This window comes from Nannospalax galili, unplaced genomic scaffold (genome assembly GCF_000622305.1).
Source record: "Nannospalax galili isolate Female #2095 unplaced genomic scaffold, S.galili_v1.0 scaffold481, whole genome shotgun sequence".
In the NCBI taxonomy this organism is placed as follows: Eukaryota; Metazoa; Chordata; class Mammalia; order Rodentia; family Spalacidae; genus Nannospalax; species Nannospalax galili.
Genome location: NW_008345609.1, coordinates 19308 through 43965, shown reverse-complemented (window position 1 = coordinate 43965; position 24658 = coordinate 19308). Strand labels below are relative to the sequence as shown.

The window sequence follows — 24658 nt, the reverse complement described above, 5'->3', positions numbered from 1 at the left end:
ATGGGTATAGGACAATTGGAGCATGGTTAGCCTTTCAAGGGCCTCATCCCTGAAAGAAAATTGACTCTTCTACCCCTAAACCATCAATTGCCAATACCTACTTGGCTGGGGTGAAACTTCATGAGTCCTACCAATCCCCCCCATCCCAATCCATGTTCAGATTTGAACTAACTTCATCTTATGCAGGTATTTCACATGAAGTCACAGCAGCTGAGTGTATGGGAATTTCTAGTAAGTGTCCTCTACAAGCTCTTTAAAATAAACTATAGATGGTACAACAGTAGTGTCTGCTTAATAATGCAGTAGGATTTACAGAAATTAGAATCAATCACTTTGAAGGAGTATTTGTTGTAGAGAAAAATGAGTCAGCCATGGATGATGATGAGTCATTTCTCTCACATAAGTTCTTACTACACTTGAAATAAGTTGTCAAATTTTACTCTTTTCCTCATATTTGTTCTTAATGTCACTTTTTAAGACCCTGTATTCTTATTTGTTTTTCCTCAAAATCTTATCTAAATATACTTTGCATGTGGTAATCAGAAGCAGAGAGGAAAAGAAAATGACTAAAAGCTCAGCAACAGTTTAATAGCAAAATGATTAATTTTTCCCAATTACTAGTACTTTAGCAATTTTTATATTGTGTTCATAAATTGTAGCAGTTCTTAATTAGGCATGCAAAAGTTCTCAAAAATAATTTAGTTAATCCTTCTCAAAATTATATGTGTGTGTTTTGATTTTTGTACCAATAAAAGCCACAGATAAGTACTCTCTATTGAATTTTTCTATACAATATTCCAGTAAACACACAAATAAAGCAAGTGGCCTGTTTTTTAACTTCTGTGGGTTATCTACCTCCTTTCACTCTCAAAGTAGCTAATGACATAAAATCCTTTACTAAATAGTATTTAAGCCTCAAATCTCACATATGCTAAAGACTACACATTGTCCTGAAGCCAAAGACATTTTTATTACCTGTTAAAACTCAATGGCAGTTTTTGCTTTTCTCCACTATTTACAGTACCTCATGCATTCCCTGTTGTGATCTGTTCCATCTTCTCCACAGCATAACATAACTGATGTAAATTTTTTTTTAATTTTATTATTTTTATTTTATATGTATGTGTATATTGCCTGCATGTAGGTAAGTGCACCCATGTCATGCAATGCCTGTGGAGGTCAGAAGAGGCTGTAAGATCCCCTGGGACTGGAGTTACAGACAGTTGTTAGCTGCCATGTGGGTACTGGGATTTGAACCTGGATCTTCTGCAAGAACATTTTAGGGGCTGGAGAGATGGTTCAACAGTTAAGAGCACTGACTGCTCTTGAAGAGGATCCAAGTTTGTTTCCCAGCACCCACATGGTGGCTAAGGACTTCCTGTAACTCCAGTTTCAGGGAATTCAACACCATCTTCTGGCCTACACAAGCACTGCATACACAAGTTCACTTAGCAGTATACAGTCAAAATACTCATACACATGAAATAAAAATAAATTTTTAAATAGTTATTTTATATCTATAAATGGAGACTGTGTCACTTGGCTGCTTTTCTGACACAGAATTTAATATGCTATGTCCCAACTTCTCTGCTGTCATATTCCTTTTCCATCTTTTCACCTACCTCTTTCCAGACCACAGCATCTTCTGGTAGGAGAATTCTCTGGAAATTGAGTTTTGGTATATACAACTGCTATTATAGAAAAAACAGAACACATTTTTAAAAAGGACATTAATTAACAACAATGGAAAATAATGATCAAGTGCTACTGCAGAGTCTACATTTGCCAAGTTTGCTCATGTGATTAAGGGAATTGCCCTGGAATCCATCTGATTTGGTAAGAGTAACCAAAAGAAAACCACGTAATGAGTCACTGGAGAGGAAAATAAAAGTGAAACAGTAAGTCTCAAGAAATTCTGTCAATTTTAACTTAATCGTTAAAGACGTAAAATGAAGCAGAATTGTTGGAAAAAGTGAATTTAGTCAAAATCATGGCACTTTCACTATATATTTCAATGAGTACATAATTCAGAATAGGCAAGAAAAAAATCTTTTTTCCTTTGCATTACTAAGTGGTCTATAATTATACAGTCTCCAAAATGATACCAAAAGTTATTTTTCAAGGTCCATTATCTTGCAAGTTCCTTCAAAGTTAATGTCCTCATATGGAGTTTATTAATAACTCTCATTCACTTACCTATAGGCTAGTCCAAGAATCTTTGAGCTCCACAAGAAAATACACAGACGTAAGCATTTTAATCCATCATAGACAATAGTGCTACTAAAAGTATGGACAGGGGCTAGAGAGATGCCTCAGTGGTTAAGAGCACTACCTGCTCTTATAGAGGACCCAGGTTGGATTCCTAGGACCCATGTGGCAGCTAACAACCATCCCTAACTCCAGATCCTGGGGATTCAACACCCTCTTCCGACCACCATGGGTATTGCACGACGTGGGTGCACTTACATACATGCAAGTAATACACTAATGCACGTCAAATATAAATAAGATATCAAATCTTTAATAAATGAAATGAGAGCATGAAAATATAGAGGAAAGAAACACAGAAGAAAAAACAAATGAATCCACTTCTGAGACTCTAGGCAGACTTACTAGAACTTTAAAAGAGACTTGAAACTTTGAGCCAAGAATAAGTGACATAAGGGTTAAATCTAAGAAGAATTGGCAGCAAACAGAATGAACACAGTATATTGTGCTCAGCATTGAGTGTCTCTGTGCATGTTGTCATGTTTTCTGTTCTTTTTCATTATTACATTTTTAAAATTTCCATGCAGGTGTATCTTATATGCTGAGCATAGTCTTGCCTATGTCCCTCTACGTTCCCTTTTCCTCTCTGTTCCTGCTCCCATTAGTCCCACTACACAGCTTCATGTCATATATGCTTGTGTGGTTTTGATGAATCTGAACAAAATCTAGGAACCACAAATGTGAGAAATCATGTATTTATCTTAATGACTTCATTCAGATAATATGATTATTTCTGGTGCATCCATTTTCCCACAAATGTTATGTTTATTCTTCTTTATGAGTGAAAAAAAAGCTTCCTTGTATACACACATTTTTTATTTCACATTTTCTTTATACATTTTTCTTTCATGGAATTCCTGTGTTGGTCCTATAACTTAGCTATTGTGAACAATGCTGCAGTAAACATTGATACACTAGTATTTCTGTAGTATGTTGGTTCAATGAATTTCAAGTAAATATGCAAGTATGTAGCTGGGTTTTATGGTAGATATTTTTTTAGTTTCTTTTATTTTTTTAATTTAAACTTCCATAGGGGATGGATTAGTTTGCACTCCCACCAGCAGTTTTATAAGGGTTCCTGAATAGAACTAGACTTTTGTTTTTTTCTTGTCTCCCTGTATTCCCAGCTGGCCTGGAACTCCCTTTGTAGACCAGGCTGGCCTCAGCCTCACAAGAATCCACCTGCTTCTACTTCTCATATGCTGGGATTAAAGGTGTGCACCACCATACTCTACCTAAACACTTCTTAATGACTGCCATTCTGCTGGATTAAAGTGGAATCTTGATTTAGATTTTTAATATTTTTTTTACTATTTGTCTTAAATCTTTAAGAATTTCAGGCAATGTATTTTAATAATATTCATCCCTAACTGCTCCCCATATTTTTTCTGAATTCCATCACCACATTCACACCTTCCCGACCTTGTGCCTCCTTTTTTTAATGACCCATTGAGTCAAATCTGTTCTTTTTACATACTCCTAGGTATGCGGCCATCTACTGGAGCATGATCAACCTACCAGGGATCAAAATGTTAAAAATAACTTCTCTCTCTCCCCCAGAAGCCATCAACCATCTATAGTTCCTGAGGAGGGAGCTATGGTGGAGCTCATAACCTTCTCTCACCATGCTAGAATATTGACTGGCTTGATCTTATGCAGGTCTCATGTAGACAGCTATAGCTTCTGTGAATTCATGAGTATACAGGCCAGTGTCAGGAGTACACGGCCCATGAGTCCAATATCCAGAAGACACTGTTTCATTCTGATCCTCCCAACTCTGACTTCTACAATCAGTCCTGCCTCTCTTCTGTGGTGGTCCCTAAGCCTTCGGGAGGATGTATGAAATAGATGTCCCATTTGCAGCTGAGCATTCCATTCATACTTATTCTCAGTACTTTGACCAGTTGGAAGATTCTGCATTAACAAGTTCACTGCACAAATAAATTTTCTTAATGAGGTCTAAGAGTTGCATTAATCTATGGGTATAGAGATATGAATTTAGAAAGTAGTTTGATGCTATGTCCATGTGACAAAATTAATAGTAGTATGTTCACCCCTAGAGCCTGTAAACTCCCTACCCATGGGTTCTTCGCCAGATTTACAATACGAGGTATATGTTTCCACCCTTGGGTACAGCCTTAAATCAAATCAGAAAGTGATTAGTTGCCCCCATAGCATTTGTGCATCTATTTTACCCACTGATATATGTTGGTTGTTATTGTAAGTCACAGCTAAAGAATACTGATAATGGCATTTCCCCCAAGCAAACTACATATCACTTTCCAGTACTAGGAAAGCTACTCAGTAGGTAGGAAGCTCCCAGGTCAGTACCAACTTGATTTCTCCATGTCATGCGACCAAGATATGTGGCGTTCTCAGCAACAGAATCTTATAAAGTTCTGGTGGACAACAAGAGCAATGACAATAGCACATATTGGTTGGGTAGTCTCTGGGACTTCTAACTGAAAACGTGGGGAAGAATCCCACACCTGACACTGAGCTATTTATTTGACAACCTATGGCTTCTGGAAAGAGTGTAATCTCCTGTGAAGGGTAATTCTAATTAATTATTTTATATGGACATATATAGCTTATAAAAATAGACTTATATATGGGATTTAAAAACATCCCTACTATTCTTCTCATCCCTCTCCCCACTTCAAGTGACTTCCCCATTATTCTCTTATTTTATACAGTTCAACAAGTTCTAGGTATTAAGCACCATCCACTGCATAAAAAAGATTCTCTAATAGGGGTTGAGAGATGCAGAACAAGTCTATGTGTATAAAGATAAATATTTGGAGAACTTTTTGATACTGTGTCCATTTAGCAACATAATAGTGAGTTGTGGCAAAGAACCGAATATCAAAAGACATAAGGCCAATGACTTATTCATCCATGGGTTTTGACCTAGTTAACAGTATCAGGCATGAGTTTAGTCTTGGGGAGCAGGCCTTAAATCCAATCAGAAAGTGGTGACCCCTATAACGTTCATACTACTATTGCACCAATGGACATATCATGCCAAGCTGGTCATTACTGAAACTCACAGGGGTCACAGCTAAAACTTGATAGCTTTTCTCCTACAGTAGTCTGAATAAATCCTCTGGAACTAGGAAAGCTACAGAGAAGGGATGAAGCTTCCTCTTGAGAATAAAATTTATTTCTCCATATCCTGTGAGGAAAGTGTGTGGTGTCATCAGCAACAAGATCTTACCATCAAGTTCTGTGGGCAACCAAAAGCAATGGCAATAGACTATATTTCTTGGGGGATTTCTGAGTCCCATTTAACCAAAAATTTGAAAGCAGGAAACTTTTCTTAGCAATGGGCTTTTTATGTGATGACTGTGGCGGTTTGAATGACAATGTCCTCTATATGGACATTTTGTCCCCAGTTGGTGGTGCTGTTCTGGGAGATTTTAGGAGGTTTGGCCTTGCTGGAGGAAATATGTCACTGGAAGTGGACTTATTATGGCTGGAGGTAGCCATGCCAATTTCCAGTCTGGCTCTCTGATTCCTGTGCCTGCTTGATGTTGTGATTGCTTGGCTTTCTGTTCTGCCACCAGGCCTCCCCCGCCATTATGGACACTAACCTTCATAAGCCAAATAAACTCTTCCTTCTACACTTGATCTTAGCCAAAATGCCAGAAAGCGATATAAACTTTTCCTTCTATAAATTCCCTTAGTCATGGTGTTTTATCACAGCAGGAGAAAAGTAACTAATACAATGACCTATGGCTTCTGTGTCCCCTGCCCACCCCCCCCCTAATCCTGTGCATGGTAACTCCAATTAAACTCTTTTGGTCTAATAAAATAGTAGTTTCAGCTAGGCTTGAAAACACATACCTTTAATCCCAGAACTGGGGAGGCAATTGTAGGTGGGATCTTGCTGAGATCCAGGTCATCCTGGTCTACCTAGAAAGTTCCAGGCCAGTTAGGGCTCCACAGAGAACCTGTCTCAAAAGAAAATAGCCTTTTTTAATTGTAGTTTCAATATGGCTTTCTCCATGTCCCTTAGTGCTAGTTATCTCTCTTCCCACCCCATCCTCTTTTCTAGTCTTCCATGCCAGTTCCTCTTAAACCTTCCCTCTTTTGTTTGCCTTTCCTCCTTTATTCACCTTTGTTCTACTACCTCCTCCCTTATGGTCATTATCTATTTTCTTGGCTTCCATAAATATTCTAAGTCAAATATAATAATCTAAGCATGTGAAGCTAGTATCCACATATGAAAGAGAAGATGTGGTATTTGTCTTTCAGGTATATATAGATTTTTTTCTTTAATTTTCATTTTGTCATAGCTGCTTAGGTTTAAATTTTTAATGCTATTTTTCTTGGTTTTTGGAGAATTTTTTTCATTATTTTTGCATTTTTTTATAGAATTTTTGCAATATTCATACAACAAAGTTCAGTGATGTTTATATCCCCTCTCCACACTCCCTTCCCTGCTCCCTACCCAATTTGATGAGCACTCATATATAATATGACCTGTAAATTATGATTTCTGTGCCCTGATGTTCTTCATTGTGGATTGATCCACTGGACTCACCAAGCCACATCCTGGTGAGACTTTGTCTTTCCATACAATGAATTTTTATCATATTCAGAACCATCCTCATCTATTCTCAGATTCATCCATACCTCCCATCCCCCTCACTTCATGCCCTCTATCATTTTTAAAAGTCTATTTTTTAAGACTCACATATTCTTGGTTGTGGATTCAATACCTGGAACTTTGTTAAATCACAACTTAAAGTAAAAACTCTCCCTCTCTGAGAAAGGATCAGTTGCCAATAATTCCTCAGTTAGGAGTGGGGCTTCTTCCCTAGTTCCACCCTCTCTGCCTACCTTGTTTTGCTCGGACTTGCATGCTGTTTTGTTTGGACTTGCACAGGTCTTGTGCATGTTGTTGTCACAACTGCTCTGCATTCATATGCACAGTTGGTCTAGTGTGTCTGGAAAATGTGGTTTCCTTGTATTCATCCACCACCTCTTGGGGTTGCTGGCTGGGGCTGCTCTCCTCTGGCTATGGCCACTCTCCTGCTCTCTCAGTTCCTCTGATCAGTCATCCGGTCCGGACCCCAGGGCTGGTAAGGAGTCTGCGCCAGTGTTGCCGCATTCAGATGCAGGAGACCAGGTTCAGTGACACAGATCTGCTTTATTGTAGGAAAGCACACACTTATATAGGGGTAGTGGTCTAATCACAGCACAGCAAGTAGGATGCCTTGATTCCAAGAGTGGTGATTAGGGAGTGGTAAGCTCTAGACATCAGTCTCATGATCTACCAATGGGAGCAAAATGTCACAAGGCATTCCTTGTGGCTCCAGTGGTCAGGCTGTTGCCTCAGGCCTGCCATATGGCTGTCAATAAGACTTTCACCTTAGGCTCAATCCTGTCTCTCACAACCTCTGACTCTTACAATCTCTCTGCTACCTTTTTTCAATGGTCTCTGGGACTTTGGAGGAGAGGATGTGATAAGGTTTAGGCCTGAACACTTGGTAGTTTCGTGTTCTCTGTATATTAATTAGTTGAGTTTCTATGTTAACTGTCATCTGCTGCTGGAAGAAGTTTCTCTAGTGTGAGTTGAGAGATACACTAGTTTAGGAGTGGAGCAATAAGTCATTAGAAGTCAGTTTAGGTTCTGGAGAGATGACTCAGTGGTTAAGAGAGCTGGCTGTTCTTGCAGAAGGCCCTGGTTCAAATTACAGCACCCACATGGTGGCTAACAATTGTCTGTAAGTCCAATTCTAGGAGATTTGATTCCCTCTTCTGTCCTCTGAGGGTACTGAATAACACAGGTGTGCTTATATACATGCAGGCATAACACTCATACACATAAAATAAAAATAAATACATCAAAAAACAATTTAAAAACAAGTCACTCTAATACTACATCAATTTAGCAGAATAATAATACAGATTTTCTGCTGTGGTCGGAGACCAGCCTAGCCACAATTTTATTGGCCCAGATAGTGGTACTAAATATGGGCCCCATCACATGAAGTGTTCCTGAAATCCAGAGGGTCTTTGGTTACTCCTGTAACACTTGTACCACTATTGCACCAGTATGTATATATTTCCAGGCCACTAAACCCCAAGAGAATCAAGGACCTCAACATAAAAGCTGATATCCTGAATCTGGTAGAACTGAAAACAGGGAATACAGTGGAACCTATAGAAAAAGGGTAGGATTTTCCTGAACATCACAATAGAGCATGCTTAAAGGCCAACAACTGACAAATGGTATTGCATGAAACTAAACAGCAACAGGCACCATCATTTGAGTGAAGAGGCAGACTAAAAATTGGAGAAAATTTTTTACCAGTTCTATATCTGGCAGGGGACCAATACAAATAATATACAAAGAAAGAAAAATAAAACTCAGCATTAAAAACAAACAGTTAAAAATGGAGGAATAGAACTAAGCAGAGAGTTATCAAAACATGAAATAAAAATGACTGAGAAATGCTTTACATATTCAATATCCTTAGCCTTCAGGAAATTGCAAATTAAAGCTCCTATGAGATTTTTTTTATCCCCATCAGAATGACTAAGATCTAAATAACAAATGATGAAAAAATGCTGACAAGGATATGGGGAAAGAGGAACACATTCACTGCTAATGGAAGTGCAAACTGGTACAGCTACTGAAGGAGACTCCCCCCACCCAAGACCCCATGCCTGTCTTTGGAGATCCTCTAGACTGAGTGCCCTTCAGACCCTCCCATGCCTGACTCTGGAAATCCCCTAGATAGGGTCTCCCCCCAGACCCCCTGCCTGTCAAGCAGAAAAAAAACATTTCCTGGAACATTGTGTTCCAAGGCAGAAGAGGAAGAGCATTCTGCCTCAATGCAGGTAGCCAATGGCTACAAATGTTACAGGTTCTAGAAATCCCCTTCGATTGTTGAAACCCTTTCCTTGTACTTCTGCTTTTTGTTATTATAGAAATCCCTTGCTTTGTGTTTTTTGTGGGGTTTTTTTAGCTTAAAAGCCCTGTGTTTTCACAGCTCAAGGTCACAGTACAGCTCCTGAGACTTCTGCATCAGCCCTAGCCCTGCCAGACGTCTTGAGGCCCTTCTACCTTCATGTAGATGAATGGCTAGGTGTAGCAAAGGGAGCACTTGCTCAGACTTTGGGCCCCCGGAAGAGACCAGAGGCCTACCTCTCAAAGAAATTAGACTCAGTAGTGGCCAGATGGCCAGCCTTCTGAAGATTATAGCGGCCACCGCAGTCCTAGTTAAGGACGTTGACAAGCTCACCTTGGGGCAACAACTGATTGTGACTACCTCCCACGCTATTGAAGGAGTACTGAAGGCCCCGCCTGATCACTGGCTAATAAATGCAAGATTAACTCACTACCAGTCTCTCCTACTAGATGTGCCTTGACTGACATATATGGTGACCAGTGCCTTAAACCCTGCATCTCTGTTTCCTGAGGCTGTCTGAGATGGCTGTGCATCATGACTGCTCCGAACTGCTGCAACATGTCCAGGGAAGCCTACCTGATCTCATCAACATACTGTGGAAGAGCCCTGACTTGGTGATGTTCACAGATGGGAGTAGTTACATAAAAAATGGAGTCAGGTATGCGGGGGTGGCAGTAGTCACCCAGGAGGACGTCCTATGGTCAGGAGCCCTGCCAAAAGGAACCTCTACATAAAAGGCTGAACTGATAGCCTTGATTCAGGCATTAAAACTGGGAGAGGGTAAGACTGTCAACATTTACACTGACAATAGGTATGCTTTGCCACTGTTCATGTACATGGAGCCATCTATCAAAAAAGAGGCCTCCTGACATCAGAAGGAAAGACTATCAGAAGCAAACAAGAGATCATTAATTTGTTAAGAGTCCTATGGATGCCCAAAAGAATGGCAGCTGTTCACTGTGTGCAGGAAATCAAAAGAATAACACTCCTGAGGCCCAAGGAAATCAAAAGGCAGATCAGGTTGCCAAGGAAGTAGCTGAATCCCCTTCCGAACCTGCGCTCCTAGCCCTGCCAAATCCTGTGTTACCTGAAAATCCTTCATACACAGAAGAAGATGACACATATTTCCAGACAATTCCAAATGGGTATGTCTCCTCAGGATGGTGACTCACTCCAGATGGCAAGGTCATCCTCCCCCTCCACCTAGGGGAAATGCTAGTTTGCCAACTTCATGAAGGAACCCACATGGGAAAAGAAAAGATCAGGTTATTACTAACCAGATGCTTCCAGTTTCCTTCCTCAACAGCAACTATACAGGACATCACCTCCAGATGCATGGCTTGCCAGATGACTAATGCCTGAGAAATGATAAATCTTAGGAAAACATGAAAGAGGGACTGCCCCTGGAGTCCACTGGGAAACAGACTTTGCTGTGGTAAAGCCGGGCCAGTTTGGATATAAATATTTACTGGTTTTCGTAGACACTTTTTCAGGATGGGTAGAAGATTTTCCCACCAAAAAGGAAATGGTGACCACAGTTGCCAAGAAGCTATTGGATGAACTCATTCCCAGGTTTGGTGTGCCCTTAATGTTGGGGTCTGACAATGGACTAGCATTCATCTCTCAGGTAATACAAGCCTTAGCAAAGGCCCTGGGGACAAATTGGAAACTACATTGTGCATACCATGCCCAGAGATCAGGAGAGGTAGAGAGAATGAATCAGACCATTAAAGAGATGTTGACTAAATTAACACTAGAATCTGGTGCAGACTGGGTGACTCTCCTCCCTTTTGCCCTCCTTAGAGTTAGAAACTCTCCTTATATCCAAGGGATTACTCCTTTTGAAATTCTCTTTGGGAGATCCCCTTCCCCTGGTCCCGAGATTAAGGTCAGACTTATTGGCTGAAACACCTAATCATGAAATCATTCAGTCTGTTAGAGCCTTGCAGGTGATAAAAGAGCACCTCCACTCTTTGATCTGGCATGTGCACAAACTGCCCCTGGTCACTCCTGGAGACGTTGTCTGGATAAAGCGACATCAGAAAGAGACATTGGTCCCTTGGTGGAAAGGACCATTCACAGTGATCCTGATGGCTCCCATGGCAGTGAAAGTGGATGGACAGTGCTCTTGGATACATCATTCACATATCAAGCCTGCCCAGGACAACCAGAAGAGATGGAAGGTCCAACCCCATCCAGAAGACCCCCTAAAACTTTGACTGGTAAAATACAGCCCACCTACTACTTCCCCACTGTAATTAAGACTCTGCTATTCTTTACCACTTGGGACTAATCCCCAGGGAGTTTACCAACTCCAGACTTACATCTGGTGATTATCTGATACACAAACTAAAAAAACTGTTATGGAAGTTACACCTCCTAACCCTCAGGTCACTCTCTGATTTAAAACTGATCAGTGTTCCTTAAAGCCAATGCTGGGCTCCCTAAAATAATTGGTAGCCCACTGTGTCTAGGAGGGATCATTTGGGGGATCAGTAGCAATAGCAATGTCAGGAGCATCTGGACAAGCATCCCTTCTTGCTACTGGATGCAGGGCCAGCACCATAGATGCAGAAAAGACCTTGGGAACAGCCTTCTATGCATGCCTGGCAAAACTGGGACTGAATATGATGATTAGGAAAGTTATTTCTGTGCTTACAGGGAATGTGAAACTTGGGCCCCAATGTTTCTTAAACAACAAGATCCATACCTTAGTATCAAATTTGAAAAAAAATAAGTCTTGCTCGGTTCCCAGGACCTGCAACCCACTTACTATGATCCTAAAGAGATGGGATGTTTTTGCAGTAGACCAAAAATGGGACATGGGCCACATATGGGGACTAAGAGCTATGTGTCTGGTATGGACCCTGGAACCCTATTCACAATTCAAATATTCCCAAAAACCATACCGCCTCAACCCATAGGGCCTTTGGCAGAGCTTAAGCTGGATTTCCCTCTTCCCCCTTTGAGGACCCCCAGCTCAAACACACTTTCAACTACAAGGACAATACCTTTAAAGAATAAAGACCCCCCCTTCTAGAGGGGGAGCCTCTTATAAATATTATAAAGTCCACTTTTCAATATTTGAATAATATATGCCCTGAGATGACCAGGGATTGTTGGCTCTGCCTGGATCCCTGACCACCCTATTATATAGGTTTTGCCCTTACTGTAACAAGAGAAGAATTAAAATAGTACCCATGAATGATACTGCCTCATGCCCCCTGGAAAACCACTTTCACCCTAGGAGACCTACAGGGGCAAGGGACTTGCTTCATGTCAAATGAGTATCCCTTAGCCACCTCTCCTTACCTTGGATTTGTAATCAGTCTTATACCCTATCTGAGGACACCTGGCCTATAGGAGATACTCAACTACTTGCTACCCCCCCCCGATCTACTTGGTTTGCTTGTTCCTCTGGCTTAACCCCTTGCCTACATCCCAGCTACTTCATGGGAAGACAAGAATTTTGTGTCCTGGTACATGTCATGCCCCAGGTATATTACTACGGGGGAGATGCGGGTAGACACCATATGGGCCTCTCCTGGCCTTGCAGGGCAGCAACCAATCAAATAAACTTTCACCACCTTTTTTTTTAACTTTGCAAGCTTCTATATTAAGCTTAGAATCTCAGCTCACTGGCCCCATATTGATAAACTCTGTCTGATCCAATTTTATGTTCCTTCCACCATTATCCCTCAACCTATTAAGTGGATTAAAATCCATTCTTATATGTATTTCCCAGACTTCTGCTTGAATGAATTAGCAAATTCATTAAGTTCTTTAGTGGTGTAGTATACCACCTCATGGACCACACTTTCTATCTCACCTCTAGGGGCCTTATTAGCATTGAGTCTGGTTATAGGTCTAGAGGCAGCAATTGGTGGGAGAAGAGGAATAGTAGCTTTATCTTGCCACTTGAATTAATTCCCTTAGGGAAGGGTGGGGAGGGCTAGTCTTCAGGGTGTGAGGATGCATTCTCTGCTGAGGGTGGACAGACTAATTCATCAGAAAAAATAAATCCTTGAGAGACTGAGGGTTCAAAGCCCTCAACCTCATTAGAGTTCTCCCACACATCTCCATCCCAAGTTCCAGGATCCCACTCTTTCTCTAACAGTTCCCTCACTGTTACTGCCAACACTTTTTGAGGCTGTAAATTAAATTTGCATTGTAAGTCAGCCAAACATACCTAGGACTCCAACTTGATTTTCTGCAGTTATCAAAAGACGACCTACTGACAAAGAGTAGAGATGCCTGATATTCACTGGATTAGTGTTGATGAAGGAATTTTAAGGCTCAGACAAATTGGGATGCTTGAGTAGATACACTGTGTAAAATGTAAAATGCCTTTCACTGAGGTTATAAGGCATAAAATGTGAGAGAGGCACCAGCACATAAGAAGAGTTTGTTTTTCTTCTTTTCCCTGTGCCAAATCTTAGAGATGGAGATGGCACTGCTCAATTGCATGATTAAATAATGGATTTAACAGGACTTTGAAGTAGGGGTCAAGCAGCAGCATTGAAACTTCAAAGGGCAAGGTGAGCATATTTATCTTAATGAGCAAGCCAGTAAGCATCATTCCTCCAAGGTCTATGCTCCAGGTACCTGCCCTGAGTTCCTGCCTTGCTTTTCTTTGATAATGATCTGTGCAAAATAAACTCTTGCCTCCCAAAGTTGATTTTGGTAAGTGTTTTATCACAGAAATTGCAAGCAAACTAGAATGCCATTCATCAATGAAGTTTCTTTTTGCAACAGACAGAGGTTATTACAGAATTCCACAACTGGTCACACAGAGAGACTATGTATCTAAGAGATGTTCAACCACAAGTGACACATCTACAGTTGAACCTCTAAACCTAAGGCTCATGGATCTCTTAACCCTCACTGTGAAGCATCCTCATGCAACAGAGTGCCTTGCACACAGAAGGCCAGAACTGGCCAAAATATAGAAAATGATAGACTGCAGATTATGTTTCCCTTGTAGACATCCTATATTAAACCTAAACCACCATGACATAGGAACCATTGTGGAAGAGGAAGCAGAAAATTTGTAAGGCCCAGGGTTGGTGGATGAACATAAAGAAATAGAGGCTTTCAGGTCTCTGGGAACTTACCCATATGAACTTACAGCATATGGGAACCATACCCATGCTGACTCAATCAGAAAAAAATCAGCATAGAACTGGAAAAATGAGCACCAGGCCCCAATCTTATCCAAGGAACTATAAGCAACTGATTATTTCTGGGTAAGGAAGAGCTGATCTTCTTTAAGGGAGTGACTCTAGATAGGCTGACTAGACTCCAACAAATGAACTTGCACTGAGGTACAAAAGTTTGAACAGCTAGGCCTTACCATATATGGCAGAATGCATGAACTTTGATGGGAGGAGGATAATGGGGTGCAGATAAAGGGAGGGAATCTAAATATGATTAAGATTTATTGTGTGAAATGCACAAAAATTCAACAAACTATTCATTTAAAATACACTGCATGAAAGTCTCAAAGAATCAATAAAATATTATTAAAAATAAATAAGCAGGACTGGAGAGATAGCTTGGTAGTTAGGGACACTAGCTACTCTTCTTGCAGAAGCCCAGATTCAATTCCTAGCACCTACATGGCAGCTAACAACCTTCCACAACCTGAGTTCTAGGGGATTCAATACCCCCTTCTGACCTCCATGGGCACTGCTCAACACAAGTTACCTGTACCTACATGCAGGTAATACCTCACATACATAAAATAAAAATAAAAAATTTAAATAAAATTTTAATTCATTTGTATTTCAGAGAAAAGGTGAGATTCTTTGCAAAAATTCCAAGGGAATAGATTATTTCCAAAAGGAGGATCATAGGTGTGTGGAGAAAAGGCTCAATTGATAAAGTGCTTACTCTGCAAGGTGTAGGACTTAAGTTTAGATCCCAGTACCTAAGTAAAGAGCTGGGTGTATTGGAATTCATCTGTATTGAATTCCAGGGGTGCACCAGGGAAGCAAAGACAGGTGGATTCCTGAAGCTCACATTCCAGCCAGCTCAGGCTAATTGGTGAATTCTAGGCTCAATGAAAGACCATGTCTCAAAAAAAAAAAATGGTACACAGCAATTGAGAAAGACATCTAACATGGACATCTAGGCTCCACACACAAGTGGCCACAAGAGCATACTCACCACATACATAATTATATGAACAAACACATACATACACAACACCAACACCACACATGTGCACACACAAACACCCAGAAGAGTATCAGGCTTTTTACTCTACAGCAGACTTTATGGTTCCTAATACAAAGACGTATCAGGAAATTTTCCTGACATCAAAGCACTTTTTTCTGAGACTCCTTCCTACTAGATTTGCACCTCCAAATGCAGCTTTTACCGTATCTTGCTCAGCTGACCATTCCAGTGTGAAGTCAGCGTCAATTTTGTTATCCAATATTGGGGCACTTCTCAAATGATACTTGGGAAGATTGAAAAGAGAATTGTGACTATCAGGAATTGGACCCTGACAATGGAGAAGTAGCTCAGCTGATGGAGAAGAGCCTGCAGCAAGCTGAGTGTGAACCCACTCTAAATACTGACCCCCAAACAATGTATCATCCTTTGAGTCAAAATAGTAAAAGTAAACTACCCAACGTCCCTCATTCCTTCCTCAAAAATGGACATGAAAGAAAAAGACATGAACAGAAATTTGGTAACAGTGATGTTACATAGAAACCAGCTGGTTAATTAGATTGATTTTCTTTAAAAGATGTTTTTTAATTATGTGTATTTATATCTGAGTGCACCTGCCCACCCATGAGATCAGAGAGGTCATCAGATCCTCTAGAGCTGAAGTTACAGCCATTTGTGACCCACCTACAGTTGGTACTGGGAACTGAACTCAGGTCCTCTGCAAGAGAAATAAGTTCTTTTAACTGCTGAACCATCTCTCAAATCCCAAGCAATTTGAAGTTTGATAGATTTATGCTACTTTTGTTCAGTGGCACTTAAATAAAGCTAATGTATTTTACTGCTGAATTACAAGAAGCTTCGAATTCATTCTTGTGATATTTCATCACCAGCAACTGACCCTTCTGTCATCAAGAGGTAAATAGAACCAATGGATGGCGGTCCTTGGTGGTCATCCCACAGTCCTGGCATCTCCAAAAAGCTGGGGTCTCCACTGAAACTGAGGCTATACCTTCACTAATGGCCTATTCTTGCCTCTCTGGGTGAAAAGTCTCAGATTCTTTCCATGACCCCTTCAATCCTGGGGTCTTCACTGCAACTGAAGCTGCACTTTCACCTGTGGCCTTTCCTGGCCTCTCATGGTGCCAAGCCTCAGCTGCTCTCTGTGACCCCTTCACGCTTTCAACACCAGAACCATGCAGGAGCCTCTTACACCAAGTTCTGCTTCTAGCTTGAAATAGAGGTGCGGATCCCCTCTGTGTGCTGACCCTGAGGAAATACCTCACAGAAGATTCCACCACAGTGATGCTGGTCTCTTGCTACTTATAGCTGATTTTGCAGCCCCAGCTAACCAGTATCAATTGTCCTAGTAAGGCAAAGGTTTTGCTTCAGGTTCTGGTCTCTTCTTAATCACAGCTGATTCTTCAGCCCCAGATGACCAGAACCCACAAATTCTCAATCCAAAATCTCACATGAACAGTCCTGATAGTCTCTGCTTCCCTTTGAAGCTTCACAAGCCAGGCCTCCATTTCCCACAACTCTTTTAGCATAACCTTTCCAAGCTCCACAGCAACAAACTCTAAGCACTCAATGGCTTCTCCAGTCCAAAGTTCCAAACATTTCCACAGTCCTCCCCAAAACACCAAGATCAGGTCCATCACAGCAATACCCTACTCTCAGTACCAATTTCTGTTTTAGGTTGTTTCTTCATTGCTGTGACAAAAAACTCTGACCACTACCAACCTGGGGAGGAAAGGGTTTATTTATCTTACATCTTCTGGGTCACACTTCATCAGGGAGCCCAAGGTAGGAACTCAGGGCTGGAACCTGGAGGAAGGAACTGGAGCACAGGCCATGGAGGAACACTGCTTACTGGCTTGCTCCCCTGGCCCCTGCTCAACCTGCTTTCTTATGAAACAGGCCCACCTGCCCGGGGTGACACCACCCACAGTGGGCTGAACCTTCCCACATCACTCATCAAGAAGATGCCCCTCAGACATGGCCACAGGCCAGTCCAATAAAGGAAATTCCCCAAATGAGACTCCTTCAACCCAGGTGTGTCAAGTTGACACTAAAGCTATCTAGCACAGCAGGGCACCAATGTACATATGGGAACCACCAACTGGATTTGGTCATGTTTAGAAACTGATGTTAGTTGAGGGGACATATGAGGGACTGTGCAGGAAGTTGGAAGGGAAAATGGGGGAGTACGTGACCATATTTCATTGATTACACATACAAAATTGTTGAGAAGAAAAATTTTAAAAAGAAGTCAATAGAAGATAAGCTTTCAAGGTGCTCTTAATTTTTTTACTATTCATTTAATTTGCATGGCTTCATGAAAAAAGTTAATTATATACAAAATTTTTTTGCACATTATGCCAAATATCAAAAACTGTGAGAGTGGTCTGTAGGGACTCAGGTTTGCTTTGCTTAGCGGGGGAGCTGCTGGCTTTGGGGCAGAGGGTCTGATCGGTGACAGAGTCAAACTCTGGGATCTGTGTCTTCCCAACATGATAATTTACTTTAGAATTCAGATGGTTTTTATACATCCCAAGGAACTAGCAGTCACATGGGATATGACAGTCCCATACAAAGATTTAGGTTACAAAGAAACAGGACATTTAGTCTAATGCCCATCCAGTAATTTATTGGCCACAATGTTTTCTTTCTTAAAGCTAAAAGCATGGTGAAGTTTTAGCTTTTAGCTCAGGAGTAAACCTTTAACCTGGCCTAATCTCTTAGCCTGGGATAGCTGAGTTATTTGTTTAGGACAAGGAGATGAGCTAAGGGTTGTTGACCAAGAGGCTTTCCCACAGAGCAGGGAGCCTGCACTTTTATGATGGGGCTGCTTCCTCCTGCCAGCGTAACAGTGTTCCACAAGGCAGGGATTATCAGAGCCACTGTTTTCAGTGGCCCTCCCTTTAGCAGAGAATGCAGCCTGGACCTATAAGTTTTAGGCTCACCTCATCCTAGGGCCTGCCATCCTGGTTTCCTACAGCAGTCCAGATTATTTTAAAAATTGTGGAAATTTTTAAATGCTGTTTTAATAAATTATAGGATGTAATTATGAGAGTAATGACTCTGTGCCTCATTTACAGTTAAGAATTACTGGATTCTTAAAAGTACATTTGATATTGAAACTGCATCTCACAAGAGACCTTCCCAATATCAGGAAACCTGGCAAAAAATTCCTGGTTTCTGCCAGAACCTCTCATAAAGTAATTAATGTCTATGACTCACCATCCCTTTCAAATGACTCCGAAAAATCAAAGAATATGTTAATGATACAAGCTTGTGATCAGCATAGGAATACATTCTTCTTAGCCACCTGCAAGTCATGTAAAAGTAAAAATGATCAAATACTCAGTATAGGATATGAGCTACAAAAAAGAGAACATACCTAATATTAGCATTATTAAGTCCTTAATTTTAATATGTGGAAATGATACTTCAGGCACTCAAAGTGCCTTGGTAACAACAAAGATGACTCAGCAATGGTTTTAATTTTTTAATTTTTCCTAATTACATTGAGTGTAAATGGATGTATTCTTACACTGTAAACAAGATTTTCATAAGTCAAACAAAGTCCCTTTAGTCATGACCCTTAAGCCAAGACCACTATCTGATTCTCTTGGGGTTACCATCATGCAGTACATATTCCTTAAGATATTCTTGAGTTTTACATTTATGTGTTTAGCATTTTAAATGCATATAAGTCTACTTTTTACAATTTTACAAATACTGCATGGCATTAGTCAAGGTCCAGGAATAAAGGTATATCACAAGAAATTGAAGGGAAATTATGAAAGGAAAGATATACAAAGGTTTCAACAGGTTTATGAAAACCAATCAAAGACTAAAATATGAAGACTAACCAGATCAGTAAGCTCTTATCATACTAAAGGCAACTGGACTAAGAGAAACTATCTACAGAACCACAACTAAAAAGCTGTAGTTACAGAACAGAATGAGTTTCTAGGAGCTGTGACAAAGTAGCACATCTGCTCTGTAGCTTGTCACACTGGAGAGTCACACATTAGCCCAAAGTGCCATGAAAACAACATTGCAATTCCACCTAACAGACCATTCCATTAATATAACAAGTTCCTCACTTGTAAATGATAAGGCACATGGCTAGGCTAGTTAGATGCATGTAGTGTGAGGTCATTATTTTATTTCATGTGTGCTAAAATGTGTCCTATGGCTAGACAAAATATTGTGTAAATAACATAAAGATTGGTGAGGTAGTTTATGAATCAACAAAAGATTGGGCTGGCAAGTGTATTGAGCAACACTTTATACAATGAAGGAAACCATTAGGCAGAACATGTAAGTCTGTTACCCTGAACCTCATCCTGCTTAGGATATGTTGGAATACTGAGAGCAGCACGTGTGTTACCTTAGTACCTAGTGAGCTAGTATGGACCAACTCACAAACCAAGTCAATGATTTATGGTACGCATAAGTGTCGCTTCAATTTCTCCTTGTAAAACCACACAAATTTTTCATGAGTTTAGCTCTCACAGACAAACATGCCAAGAAAAAATAAGAAAATGTTGGAAGGAAGGAGGAATAGACACTCCATGGTATTAAATAGCATAATGCTAGTAGGAAAAGATATGTTTTATTAGGTTCTTATTGGTAATCCTAAATGTCTCTCACAGCTTCCACACAAAAGATGCATCTATCACACTCCCTGTGTGTGTTATCCAGATTTGGACTCTCCTCTACAGCTGGAAATACCTAAAAAAAGATGAATGTGCACAAAGAACAAGAGACAGACAAATACCACAGTTCAGAAAACCTTTACAAGCACAAAAGTGAGTAATTCCTGAAATTCCTGCACCCGAGAAAAACAGTTGTTAGAAAAGATAAAGTTTCCCCTGTTTAAAGGCTTCTGTGTATCCTTTTCTCATCTGCAAGGCTAAATTACATCACATAAATTTCAGCCTTAGGAATGCAGAGTAAGGATTAATATAATCTTTTCTTCATAAATATATTCAATTCTCTGTTTTCAGGAGATTGTCCCACCCTCCTAAGTAAAACACAAAATATCATATGCACATATGTAAATAAGCATCCCAAAATAGACAAGGAAGTGTTTTATTTTTCAGTTTGGGAAACAACAAGACTGTATTTCAATGAAGATAATATATAAACATCTATTCAAGAACTCTTCCCACAACTCACTAGCTGTCTGAACACTCTCTTCATTGCCATTGTTCCTGCATATTATATGGCCAGAAATTTATCCAGACATGTGGAAGGAGAAGGCCATGTATAGAAGATTATCAAAAGACCAGAGAACAGAACTACCACAGAGATATGAGCTGAAAGTGTACACAGAGCTTTGGAGGAACCACCTGAAGAGTGTTTCTGAACACTGACTATGATAATACAGGAAATGATCAGCATGAAAAAGTAGCCACAGAGATGAATCCACTGTTGGCTGTGACCATGAATTCAAGTGGGTAAGTGTCTATGCAAGCAAGTTTGATAAACTGAGGAAGATCACAGTAGAAGCTGTCCAGCACACTTGGTCCACAGAAAGGTAAGTTTAGTACAAAAGTTAGTTGAACTAAAGTATGTATAAGGCCGATTACCCAAGCAGCCACTAAGAAGGAGAGGCACATTCTTGGACTCATAATGGTCAGGTAGTGCAGAGGCATATATATGGCCATATATCTGTTGAAGGCCAAAGCAATGAAAAACACCATCTCCACACCACCAATGACATGAATGAAGAAGATCTAAGTGACACAACCTTTAAAGGAGATGACTTTGTGCTTTCTAAACAGGTCATAAATCATCTTTGGAGATGTAACAGAAGAAACACCTAAGTCAATGAAAGAGAGGTTGGCCAACAAAAAGTACATAGGAGAGTGTAAGTGAGGGTCAGAGGCTACTGTGAACACAATGAGAGAGTTTCCCGTGATGCCTGCCACATAAAGCATGGAGGAGAACACAAAGAGCAGTAGCTGGATATGCCAGGAGTTGGTAAGTCCCAGGAACACAAGCTCTGAAACCACAGAGTGATTGGATCCTTCCATTGATTGCTATCAGTGCTGTCTGAAGGTGGAAACAGTAAAAAACTGAAAATTACACCAAAAGACTAGGAGAATGTTCTAAATTATAAAAGTCTGTTTCACTTTTCCATTAAAACTAATACACATTCCAATACATATGTGAACAAGTACTAAGCATCATTAATAATCAGAGAATTGCAAACTAAAACTGCAGTGAAAAGTCAACTGTACCTGTGTGACAAGACTTTCTAAAAAATTCAAAAGATAGCAAGTTTGTGTTGGACTTAAAAAGCAAGAATCCTTGTAAACTCCTGATGAGTCTATAACTAAGTAGATTCATTCAGGAAATAATTATGGAGGCACCTTTAAAAAATTGAAAATACAGGGTCTAGAAAGTTGGCTGAGCAGATAAGAATAATGGCTTCTATTTCAGAGGACCTGAGTTCGGCTCCCAGCACACATATGGTGGCTAACAACTGCCTATGACTCTAGTTCCAAGGGATGTGTGCCATACCATCATCTGCAACCTGCAGGCATTGCTCAACACAGGTGCACTTAGATATATGTAGGCAATACACTCATACAAATAAATAAAAACAAATAAAATATTTTTAAAAACTAAAAATTCAGACTGCTTTTGTACCACAATAATAGAGTGTTGGCTTAGCATAAAGAAGTTCTTGTTTTTGATTGCCAACACTGTCAAAGATAAAGAGAATATGCAGAATAGGCCTAAATATGATTAAGATTTATTGTATGAAATGCACAAAACTTCAATAAGAATATATAGCCTGTGTGGTGGTGCACACCTTTAATCCCAGCACTGGGGAAGCAGAGGCAGTCGGATCTCTACGAGTTCAAGGTTAGACAGGTCTACACATCGAGTTCCAGGACAGCAGGGGCTACAGGGAGACCCTGTCTCAGAAAAACAAAAAATAAATAAACAATAAATAAATAAATAAATAAATAAATAAATACATAAAAACTTTAGGGAACATATAGATGAATAAAGATAAATAGAAATGCAGTAGTTGGCTAAAAATAAAGAAAAAGAAATAAAGGAAAAGATCAATATTGAAATACCAGGATAGAGATATAGGTTAATGGATAAACTCACTTAGTGCATAAGCTGGGGTACCTATGTTCCAATCCCAGCACCCATAGATAAAGCTAATTGTGATCACATGCCCCTGTACCCACAGTGTTGTGAAAGGTGGAAACAGAAGAATCATTGGGGATTGTGTACTGCCAGACTAGAACCAGGCTTACTGTGAAATTCTGTCATAAAGGAATAAGGTAGAAAACCATAGAGCAATGCATGATACACTCTTTGGGTCTCTGTGCTCAGGTGTATATTACTGCACACACACATATGCACATGCACACACACATGTGCACATGAGTGCACATAGGCCATAAGCATATATACCATAGTCATACATAAACATACAAAAAAACTGAAAAAAATAAAATTTAAAATAGAAACATCATAAGATAGAGCAATTTAAATGTGCAGATCATATATGCACAGGAAACAATATATCAATTTTATGGTAATATCATTCACAATAAACATGTCTAAATAATGTGCATTCATAGATAAAGTGTGGAACATACATACATTCTTTACCCTTCCTCAAACAAAAGGAATCCTAGATTTTGCAATGACATTAATAAGCCTAGAAGTCATTGCATTAACTGAAATTAAAGAGATGCAGAAAGTCAAATACTGAATAAAGTGGAATCTAAAGAAACCATAGGCCTAGAAGAAGAAAATGCCAGGATGATCACTGGAAAATGAGATGGAGTTGGAAAGAAAATGGGAAGGTATTTGTAAAAAGGGAAAAAGAAGGCACTAAACAGCATAAGTAGTTTCTGCAGATTTATTGCAGAGTAAGGTGACTGTGGTTAAATATCAGTGCTTACTTGAAAATTACGAATAGTAGACCTTCAGTGTTCATATGAAAACTGAGAGGCAAAGATGGTACTTAGATTGATGCAATCATTTTGTAGGACTCAGGTATATCAAACTTCTCTTCACACATGATAAATATATACGTTTGTTAGTTATACTTCTATAAAACTTGAGGAGGGAAGATTTCCTACTATGCTCATGTATTTTTTTTAATTGGGACTATTCAGGGAAGTTGTTGGCAGTCATGTGGTGCTACTAAATTCTGTGATTATTTCTTAATTTAATAGCCTTCTACTTTCTCCTCAGCGTACAGAATATTACTTATTAGATGCAAAATCAGTCAATATTGAAAAACTTCACACCCAAGTTCTTTACATTTTTATTTGAAGATCAGTAGTTACTTGGTACATGAAAAAACTACTCACTAGTTTTTTTCATTTCTTATGTACATGTCAAAGACTACAAACTTTATTTTAAAATATAAGTCCTTGAGTCTCATGCCAGAAAAAAATTTAACTTCAAGGTTTATCAAATGTTTCCCATAACCATGAAGTATTCTTTTGTATCATTAGCCTTAATGTTCTGCCCCTCTAATTAACTGAACACAAGAATAAATACTCTAATGGGGTAGATTTATCCACATTTTCATTCTCTGAAGCAATGTTACAGTGTGTACCATGTTAAGAAAACAGATTGTTACAAAGTCTCACAACTGGTCACACTTAGAATAAGTGTCTGTAGGGTACCCAGCACACAGTGACACATCTACAGTGCAACCGCTACACCTAAGGCCTGGGGAACAGAGTGAAACAGGGGACAGAAAGAATATTAATGCTTCTCTCAACTTTCATCAACCAATCATCCTCATGTAACAAATGGTGATTCACCCAGATACCACAATTGACCAAAGTGTACAGAATAAGAGATTGCAGAGAGCTTATTCCTGAATAGGATACCATATCAAATCTCTACCACCCAAGGCTCAGGGATCTTTGCAGAAAGGGAAAAAATTCAAGGAAGCAAAATTTTCCAGACAGCTTGGAAGTTACTCATATGAACACGTAGCAATGTTAATAGCTTGCTTAAGACTCATGGAAGTTCAAAACAGGCAAAAAAAAAAAAAACAAAAAAAAACAGCATATAGATGTGGAGAAGAGGCTGAAGTAACCCCAATATTAACTGAGAAACAACTGCCAACTGATAACTACTTGGAGTGGAAAAGTTGGTTGTCCTTAAAGGTGTGACGTTAGATAGGTTAACCTGACCCCAGTTTCTCTAACAATTTGAAATCACAAGACTAAATGACCAATTTTGCATTCCTCCATAATATCGGCCCTTGAAGAACCGCA

At 39.8% G+C, this 24658-nt stretch overlaps 1 pseudogene; it reads right to left on the bottom strand.

The window, feature by feature from the left end:
- Positions 1-20600: 20600 nt before the first annotated feature.
- On the bottom strand, positions 20601-21418 carry LOC103741008 (annotated as a pseudogene).
- Positions 21419-24658: the final 3240 nt, after the last annotated feature.